The sequence below is a fragment of the Callospermophilus lateralis genome, unplaced genomic scaffold (assembly GCF_048772815.1).
Source record: "Callospermophilus lateralis isolate mCalLat2 unplaced genomic scaffold, mCalLat2.hap1 Scaffold_84, whole genome shotgun sequence".
In the NCBI taxonomy this organism is placed as follows: Eukaryota; Metazoa; Chordata; class Mammalia; order Rodentia; family Sciuridae; genus Callospermophilus; species Callospermophilus lateralis.
The window spans coordinates 2,317,622-2,327,659 of record NW_027516477.1 but is presented as its reverse complement, the minus strand read 5'-3'; the positions used below and the strand labels follow the sequence as shown (position 1 = coordinate 2,327,659).

Genomic DNA, 10,038 nt, shown 5'->3' with positions numbered 1-10,038 from the left:
TTTTCCCTTTTCTCTCACAACAGCTTTTTGGATTGAGCAGAAGTATTTGGTCACTTGCTCTTTGACCTCAGAGCCTTCTGAGACTATATATTCATTTGGAGAATGACTCCCTTTAGTTACCTAAAGTGTCCTCAGACTAAATTGTTTCCAGATGTTTACAAATATTTCAAGGAAATATTCACATAGCATTTATAGCTGAGTAATAAAAGACTCCATAGTGTCTGTTCAATTATAAAATAAGATCCAAGTACTTATTACAAAATAACTTTCATTTGACAAAGATTAGCTACATGCCAGGCACAATACTGACCACAGTCAAGGTATTATCTCATGTAATGCCCACAAGAACACACCCAGAGGGAGTCAACGGGGCTCATTTTAGAGAAAAGGGAAGGGAGGCTCAGAGAATAGCTCTGCAGAACAAAAAAGCCCAGGGAAAGGATGTTTCCCAAACCCACATCCTGCTTCTCCCACAGAGCCAGCTCGTCCACTGTTGGCGTAAGACAGGAAAGAAAGGAGAGGGTTTGCAAAAGTCATGGGGCACCCTGAGTTCCACAGAGATGGCCTCTAGGAGGCTGGGGAAGGAGATTTGCGAGCAAGCATCCTGTGGGTTTTTCTGAAGCCTAAGGGTCTTTCTCATATGGGTTTAAAGTGTTTATATCCTCACTCACTGTACTCTGACTTGAGAAAGAAGAAAAGAAAGAAAGAAGGGGGGGGGAAGGAAGGCAGGCTTGGTGACCTTCAAAAAAAAGCTGTTATTTTAATAGAAATTGTGCTTCTTCTTTAACCTTGGGGTTACTCTGAAAAAAGGCAACTCTGAGTAAGAAGACCTAGAAGACCTGCATTTGGGAATGGAAAAGTGTCTAGTGAATTCTCCTCTATTCCAAATAATGGAGAGAAGCAAAGCATAACCATGAATAAACACCCCGCGAAGGCTAGTTCCACCTCCTTAGACAACAAAGGGTCAAAAATCTTTGTGTATTGATCCTTAAAAAACACTCTGTAGTTTCTCCATTTTTATGAACCTGGGTTAACATTTCTCACCAGTTTTTCCTGGATATAGTTTGCAAGTGGTATTGGATTCTCAGGGTGTAAACTGATCATGAAGAAGCTACAGAGTGTGTAAGTTAGACATGTCAACTGTGGATTGTTAAAAGAATCCATGAAGTGGGAAATCTAGATGCAGGCAATTAAGAGGGGACTCTGTTCTGGAAAAGTCTCTCCTGGAATCACTGCACAAGTGCAGGGCTGCCTGTCTCCTACCTTGTGAAATGTCATCTATTCATGCCACCTCTTCCTCTGTTCTCATGAAATACTACCCCCCTAAGGCTAGAATTTGAATCTGTGTCAGGAATCTTTACCTTGGCAAGTCACATTTTCTTAGTCCCAGTCCCCAAGGCACTAAAGAGTTCTCAGACTTTTGACCTTGCTGAAAACCACCGGATTTCTTGAACGGGAATTCTCTTCTCCACTTGTCCTCCTTCCCTCCTTCTCCCTAATCTCCAAGGCTGCCATAGTTCCTTTTAAAGGAAAACAGGGTCATAACGCAGAGCTTCCCACCTTTGCCCCTTTAGGAGTCTGGTCTTCTGGGGCCACATTTTTCCCAAGATGCCATTCTCCACTCACCAAACTATATTTTGAAAAAAATATCTGGGACACAAATATAAACTTGTTTTATTTTTGCCCTTAACTAAAAATCTGCCAGGCCTTTTCTTTTTTCTTAAATGTAGTGCTGCTTCAAATCATTTTTAAGTGAGTTGAAAGCTGGTGAAAAGTATCTGATGGGCAGCCTTGGAGGCAGAGGATATAGAGTCTTAGCTGTGACAGAGGGAAGCTAGGCCAGCTACTGACAAGGTCCCAGCTTCAGCCCCAGGAGGGCTCTCATGGGACTGAACAGGTATATGTCATGTTGAATTTGCTTCGCTGGTGTTTGCCTTATTCTTAACTCACACTGTTCTCCCTTGTTACAAAGAAAGTAAAAGGGAAAGCGGAAGTACCGGGATTGAGATGAAGAAAGCTACATTGTATGCATTTAAGAGTTTGCCCAGGGCTGTGTAGGTGAGTGTGGCCGGCGGAGCGGTGGCCGCCTGGTGCTGTTTTGTTGTTAGCCTGTCGGCTGGAGGAGGCAGCAGAAATAGCGCGCCGACTCCAGGCCGGGCTCGCCTCGCACGAGCCGTGTGCCCCCCGCACCGGCCGCGCGGAGCCCCGGGCGCTCGGCAGAGTGGGTGCTGCTCGGGGCGTGCGGGCTGGCTATGGCTCCTCCGCAGCGCGCGGGCCCGCGCGACTGTCGCAGAGCCGCAGCAGCGCGCGCCCGAGGCAGGCCCGGCGTGATGTCCGGAGCAGGCTCGTTTTCTCGGAGCAGCGCCCCAGAAGCATGAATCCAGGTCCAGCGTTAGGCCGTGCGGGTGATGTAAGGGGATCGCGGCTGGGGAGGCCCTTCTGTGGCAGCCCTTCTGTGGCGTGGTCTCGCGCCCAGGCTTGACAGGCGAGCTGGCGGCCGGGCGGCGAACTGGTTCCAGGAGGTGTAGGCCGGCAGCGGAGCCGGCTCTGGAGGCGTGGTCCACAGCCTCGCTCAGCACCCCGCGCTTCCCTGTTGGTTCATGAAGTTTTATCATCGATTCAAATAATCAAGAATAGAAAATTCTGCAAAAGCTGAGGAATATTAAAAAATGGCTCTTGAACAGGCAAAAACATCAGTAAATTCTGAAACAGAGACTTCATTCAGTATTGATGAAACCACAATAGCTTCTGGGACTGGGTTTTCTGTAAAGACTTCTGTCTGTGGACAAGTAGACACACCAAAGAAGAGAAAAGAATTTGAAGATGATCTTGTAGAGGAAAGTTCCAGATATGAGGAAGACAGTCCATCCAAGAAAAGAAAACTTGATGTTGAAATTGTCCCAGAGGAAAAAGGTTCTCGTGATGTTGAAGGTGTTTCAAGGAAAAGGAAAGTGGAAACTGATGATCTGAAAGATGAACCTTCGACTAGAGATGGCACTCAGAAAAAGAGAAAAGTAGAACTTGAGGATGTTCTTGAAAGGCAGAAGAACTTGGAAGGAGGACACAGCTCAACAGTAGCTGCCCACTATAATGAGCTTAAGTAAGTTGGTTTGGACAAGCTAGTCAAAGTCGTATTTTTTACCTAAGAAACTTTAATAATTGGATTAAAAGTGTGCTTATAGGGGAATTTTTGGAAAAGGTACGACAGAGGAAAAATCGCGATATCACTGTGGTAAAGGTGAAGATTTGCTAAAGTGGAGAAAGGGAAGAATTAGCAAGCTCATTTGTACTGATATTGCTGATATTTCTGTCAAACAGTGTCAGCAGCGGTACGAGGACATGAAAAATCGTCGTGATGAATATATTTTTAATGCAGAATTTATAACTGCTGACTGTTCAAAGGAATTTTTGGCTGACAAAATTCGTGACCCAGAAGTGCGCTTTGACATCTGTAGTTGTCAGTTTGTCTATCATTACTCATTTGAGTCCTCTGAGCAGGCCGACATGATGCTCAGAAATGCCTGTGAGAGACTCGGTCCTGGAGGTTATTTTATTGGTACAACTCCTAACAGCTTTGAGCTGATAAGACGCCTTGAAGCTTGAGAAACAGAATCATTTGGTAATGAAATCTATACTGTGTAGTTTGAGAAGAAAGGACATTATCCCTTATTTGGCTGCAAATATGACTTCAACTTGGAAGGTGTTGTGGATGTTCCTGAATTCTTGGTCTATTTTCCATTGCTAACTGAAATGGCAAAGAAGTACAATATGAAACTGCTCTACATAAAAACATTTCTGGAATTCTATGAAGAAAAAATTAAGAACAATGAAAATAAAATGCTATTAAAACGAATGCAGGCCCTGGAGCCTTATCCTGCAAATGAGAATTCCAAGCTCATTTCTGAGAAGGTGGATGACTATGAACATGCAGCAGAGTATGTGAAGAACAGTCACGTAAGGTTACCTTTGGGAACCTTAAGTAAATCAGAATGGGAAGCTACAAGTATTTACTTGGTTTTTGCCTTTGAGAAGCAGCAGTGAGCACTTATGCAGTGGCCCCAAAGCAATTCTCCACCCTACACAGATTTGAACAATCCATCTCATAGATCTGACAGCTCTCTTGTTTATTTTAATTATAAATTAATTGTAAATGTACAGAATGCTGCCGGAAACTCCAGTGTGTAAATTCAGCATTTGCTGTCTGTGACAGATTAACTTGGTGTGTATAGGTAAGAATGAATTGGGACCTTTGTCTTTAAAAATCTATTTTCAGGTAATGTTCTAAGAATTCCATTTGCCTGTACTTTCTTAGCTTATAAAAATGATAACACAACTTGTTGAAGGAGCTGAATTCTTCACAGTGCTGAGTTGTCGAGTGTTGTGTACATGTCATACTTGCTGCAGCTGCGTGGTGAAGAGGGCACATTCTGGATTACCAGTGTGGGCTCATTTCCATGTTTTGTTACATATTAGTTTTCAAGATTAAATGGATTGCTTTCTGTACATTTGAATGCAAGTGTTCAATATATGTTGCTAAAGTTATAAATTTAAAATTTGATTTTAGATAGTCATAAAAGTTTCCTAGCTAGAATTTTTGTCAACTGCATTTTGATATGAATAATTATTTGTTAATATGCTGCAATTCTGAAACTGTTTAGAACATTTTAGATAGCAACATAGAGTTATTTTAGAATTTTAATTTCCTACAATAGCATTAATATATCCAGTTGTCAAAATTGTAATTAGACGTTTACCTTTCTTCATTGAACAGTGATGCCATAACTAATTTTTCTCAAGATTTATTTAGTGAAAATCCCTTTCTTGTAAGCCTGTTGGAAATTTTTTCAGATTTGTATATGTAACTGCAACAGGCACATAGGACTGTAGAGAAAGTAGATGCTTAGACTTCAGATTAATCCTCACTTATGTTAGATCCAGGTTCCCATGCAGAAGTAAGCAATTTCAGAACCATTGTAATTTGTCATTAAAATTGTCATTTGTATAATTGACTACTCTTCCAAAACATGCTTATATGAACTGTTGTCCTTATGTTATGCCAGCATTCAGGAAACTTGCCAGTGTTTGGGTGAACTGAGAAACATTAAGATCAAAGTAGAGCGATTGTGTATTCTTTTTTAAATGGTTTATTTAAAGCATGGCTTACAAAGACATTACTTTCTATAATTATCTACAGTACTTGTTTTAGAAACATAGATTTTAATTGGTTTATATGTTGCTCATGGTGTTAGAGCAGCAAGCTTTTTAGCAAGAGTTTCCTTCCTTATTTCTATTCCTTCTGCAATCTGTCATTTTTACAAAAATCAAGTCTTTTTGCCTTGGTGGTAGCTTGCCTTACATCACTTGGAAAACTAGCATTACTGTATCTGGCTGGAGACCACTATTGGACAGCAGAGGTTTGGTAATTGTGCTAGGGAGATGTGGGAGGAGCACACTGTGCTCTTATTTAGGCAATCACCCTTCTCCCATGAGCTTTGTGTGCTACTCTGCCTTACCTGTTCTTCCACTCCCCTACCTTTCCTTGCCAGAGTTGAGTGTCTGGACAGTGACTGAGGATGATCCTTTAGGGGAAGGACTGGAAAAGGCACCCCGTTCATCATTACCCATCACCAGAGGAGAAAGCTGGAACATGCCATAGTCTGAATGGTTGATTCAAGACATATCCAATGAGAGGGGCCTGATTTTTCCCTTTTGGGCCAGGAAGAGCCCATTGAGGTAGGCAGTTCATGGGAGTGGCTCCAGGGTATTCACAGACCTGCTCAGTAGTTATCCTCCAAGAATGAAATTAGAAATGAAGATCAAATCAGTTATTTAGGAAAGACACAACCTGAGAAGTAGATAATCGATGGCCACATTGTGGTGCTACCAAGAACACTAACATTGAATTCTTTGGGCCTAGAATCTACTCAGGTAAAGATGGTGGCCACAGTGTTCAGGGAGGGGAGCTAGTAAATTCCAGCAGTTTCAGCCACACCTCTGGCATTCTCATTTGCAGCGGGTGGCAGACCTGACTTGGCATAGTGTTCTGGACCTTTCTGTGCCTGAGTCCACTGTGTTTCCCAAGAAAACTTTAGCCTAGCTTCAGTGGGAAAAGGCATTGAATAGAGGCTTTCGCTTAATGTTAATGAGCATGTAATGACTGAAAGGTTTATGGTCAGTACAGTGGGTTCCTTGGCCCACTCCTTCACCCCATGTTGGAAGTCTAGGAAGTGTGATCACTGCCTGACTTCACGTGTTAGATGATCAGAGCAGCAGGTGTGAGTGAAGCAAGCACCTGGTCAGGTAGGGTGCAGTACTCTGATTTGCATTCAGGTTTCCCTTTTTTTTTTTCTTTTTTGTGGTGCTGCGAGGCAAGCACTCTGCCAACTGAGCTATTTCCCTAGCCCTCAGGTTTCCTTTTAATGAAGATGCAGCTTCTTGTGTAGGCCTACCCACAGGTTCAGAGTGGCAGTGTGACTCCTCTGGTGGTTTTGTTTCACAAGCTGACTTTCCCTCATCTACCTCAGGCTTTGTACGTAGGTCATCTTGAGCCAGTCACTGCAAAGGTCTCTAGACTTGCAAAGTAGAGGCCATATCCAGGGGCCTGGACCCTGGAATAGAAGTTGTACCAAAATGCCTGTGATGTTTAGGCCCCGGTGGTCATATTACACCATGTGTCTGATGGTACCACCTCGCTAGCTGCTGTTACATCAAATACTATGCATCTGAGAAATGTTTTATGTCCCTCCCTCTGATAGCAATGGTCCTGATTCTTTGATATCTGAATGCAGTGGCTGCATGTTTACTTAGTAGTAGATCCATGTGGGACTGGGCCGGTGATTGTCAGCTTTTCTGCCCTGCTGTGTTTTACAGTTTCTCTCTGTTCCATTTAGTCCTGACGCATGTACCTGTATGCTTCTCTGCAGGATTGATACCTGGAAATGTGCCCTAAAGTTTGGCTGTGGGGACTCTTGGGTGAATCCCAAGCCCTCTACTCTCTAGACTCACCCTGGATCATCCTTCCTTGGGGAGAGCACACCTTAGACAAAACCAAAGTTGACAGCTCACATTTATGAATCTCCTACCTTGTGTCAGTTGCTTTTCTAAATGTTTTACATAAGGTAATTCATTTTGATCCTTACAACAACTCTTCATCGTGTGAGCACCATTATTTTCCTTTCAGTGAGAAAATTGGGTTAGAGAGGATACAGATTTGCCGAAAACAGAGGCAGCAATTTATCACCCCATCCAAGATGTGCCTGCAGTCCACTTGCATGTCACAAACCTCCAAAGGTGTGGTCCAGATGATCCTCGCCCATTCACTACCTGAAGCCTGAGGTGTTAGCTGTTGGGGCTCCACCATTTGGGCTCAAAACTTGAGTACTTAATTGCATGTTTCCTGAGAAGAGCATTGGTTATTAAAGGAGAGGCTTGTGGAGAGAGGTAGAGAGCATGCTCCAGTACTTGAACATGCTAGCAAGGAGGAAAGCTGGGCTTGGACTCACAGGGTGAGGCTTGCTGTCAGCAGCCAGACCTGCAGGTCTCTGTGTTGGGGAGCGCTGCTCCTCACACCACCTGCGAGGCAGCACAAGTAGTGGGCCTTGGCTGACCAGAGAATGCAAGGGAACATGTCTGCGGTCTGAGCAGAGGAGCCAAGCAGAGGCAGATGGTTTTGTTTTCACTTTTTATGGAAGGAGGACATCTATACAGACCTCAGTGACACTTCACTAGCAGAATACATACATGCACTCACACCTAGGTTCCTCTCAGGCTTCCTTCTGACCACTGTTCCCCCACCCCCCTCATGATAACCACTATCCAGCTAGAAGAGCATAGACTAGTTTTGTCTTATTTGAGATGTTATGTGAATGGAATTGAACATTATGCGTTCTTTGTATCTGGCTTCTTTCACTCAACAGTATGTGAATTTTTTATTGTAAGTATTTGTACATGGTTCATTCTCACAGTTGTATAGTATTCCATTGTGTGAATAAACCACATATTATTTATCTGAAAAAAAAGAGTTTGCCCAAGTGAACCCCACCAATAGGTAAAACTATAATGTACTAATGAATAAATTTTTTAAAATTTACTACACTCAAGTCCCATTCAAACACTGCCTCCTCCAGAAGCCTTTCCTTCTGCATCCCTGCAAGATGTGAAAAATATGCCCTCTGAGTCCACAGCAGTTTGTTACCCTTACATGACACTAGAACTTTATATAAATGTTCATCAGACCTCAAAATATACACAACCTTTTCCTTAATAGTCTTCCCCCTTGAGACCCTAAGATTATTATTTTAAAAAAAAAGAAAGAAAGAAATCAAGCAGGAATTATCATTTAGACAGTCATGGAGCAAAGGGTGGCTCCCATAGGCAGAACCAGGCAGCACTGAAATATAGATTTTCCAACTCCATATACACTAAATTCTTTTAGTCTCCTTCTATAAAAATGAATACTTTTCAAATTTCCAAGATTGGGCGAGAGCACTTCAATTCCCACATGCATGGTCTTACAGATCGCCCACACAGCCCCTGGATTCCAAAGTCTTGCAAAGACAGTTGAGATTGACCAGTTGGCTGCTACTCCAAACTTGAATGGCCCTCTGAAAGGACTTCCAAGTCAGATCCCTTGCTAACTGGCTTCTCAGCCTGATCAGCCTCCTGTGTCCTGCATTAGGAGATGAGTAGGCCTGGTGGGTCAAGCCACAGTGGAAACTGGGGCTCATCCTGACCCAATTTTCTCTGTTCCTGTTTTCATTGATGAAGACATCTGTGAGAGCTCAGAGGAAGAGAGTAAGGAGCCTCAAATAACCTCAGATAAGCTCTAACCTAAGCCTATATTTCAGCCTTAGGAAAAATATTGATTAAATTTTCTGTGCTGAGGAGTCAATAAACTGATAGTCTCTAAATTGTCCTTCTGAAGCCGGATGACTATTATCTCATTCCAAGGTTCAATTTAGATGAAGTCCTGCTTTTCCTTCCAACTACTGAACTTCTCTTAATCCATTGCATAATTTGAGGTTTATGCTGACTACAACTTGTCATTTGCCAAATTATTTTTTAAATCTTGGAAAGTGCTGGAAGGTTCAGAACACTGAGAAACACGAGACAGTAAGGCACTTCTTAACTCCTTCACGGCTCCAAGCTGCAGAATGCTTAAGATATCTGAGTCTCAAAGGCTTCTTGAAAAGCTGAAAAATAGTTTCTTCTGATAATTTCCAACTAGTGGCTTCTTACAGGTTGGAGTTTCTCAGTCTGGAACTACTTCAGGGACATAGAAAGTTCCATCTGTAAGCATCTCCAAGGAGGGATGTGACCGAGCAGAGGGAGACCAACCTAGATACAGGCACAGAGTGAAGAGGCTGGGATAACTGCTGTGCCAACTGTGAGCTGGGTCCAGGCGGGGGCTTGCAGTGTGTGGTGGCGAAAGAGGAGGAGCAGGTTCAAGGACCTGGGGGGTGGGTGGGGACACATGAGCTAGGCATTAGGTTTATCTCCCCAACCACATGACTGGCTGCTTTGGCAACAGGGTGTGTCACACACTTCTTCAAGATCCTCCAAAGTGCTGCACCCCAAAACACAGTATCTGTTAGCAGAATAGCCAGTGGTAGGCAAAATTTTCTGATTTTGAACCATCAAAATCAGATTGACTTTGACTATGATTTCAATTTCACTGTTTGGAGAAAAGACTTAATTTCTGACCTTTGGCTCCATTAACGCACATACCTGAAAGTAGAGGGGCTCAGGCCTAGGAAACACAGGTAACTTCCTAAGACATGTCCCTTATACTACTTCACACATTTGAACTGCCATCTTTAGCAAGGTATGTTCCCATGTTTTCATAAATTACAAAGAGGCTGCTTTTGCAGAATTTAAAACAGAATGCTTCTTCTAAGGAAACCCTAGGCAGTACCTGAATTGTATTCAACCGCTCTGCCTCCTCTGGCCAATACTCCCATGGAGAAGCTTATAAGTTTGAAAGAAAGTCTGGTTTCTATGTTTTGAGAGAAACAGAAAAGATGAGGCTGAGAAAATGAG

General features: G+C 43.0%; 1 pseudogene; it reads left to right on the top strand.

Moving 5' to 3' along the window:
• The first annotated feature begins 2,597 nt into the window (after positions 1-2,597).
• LOC143641098 (mRNA cap guanine-N(7) methyltransferase pseudogene) lies at positions 2,598-4,267 on the top strand (annotated as a pseudogene).
• Positions 4,268-10,038: the final 5,771 nt, after the last annotated feature.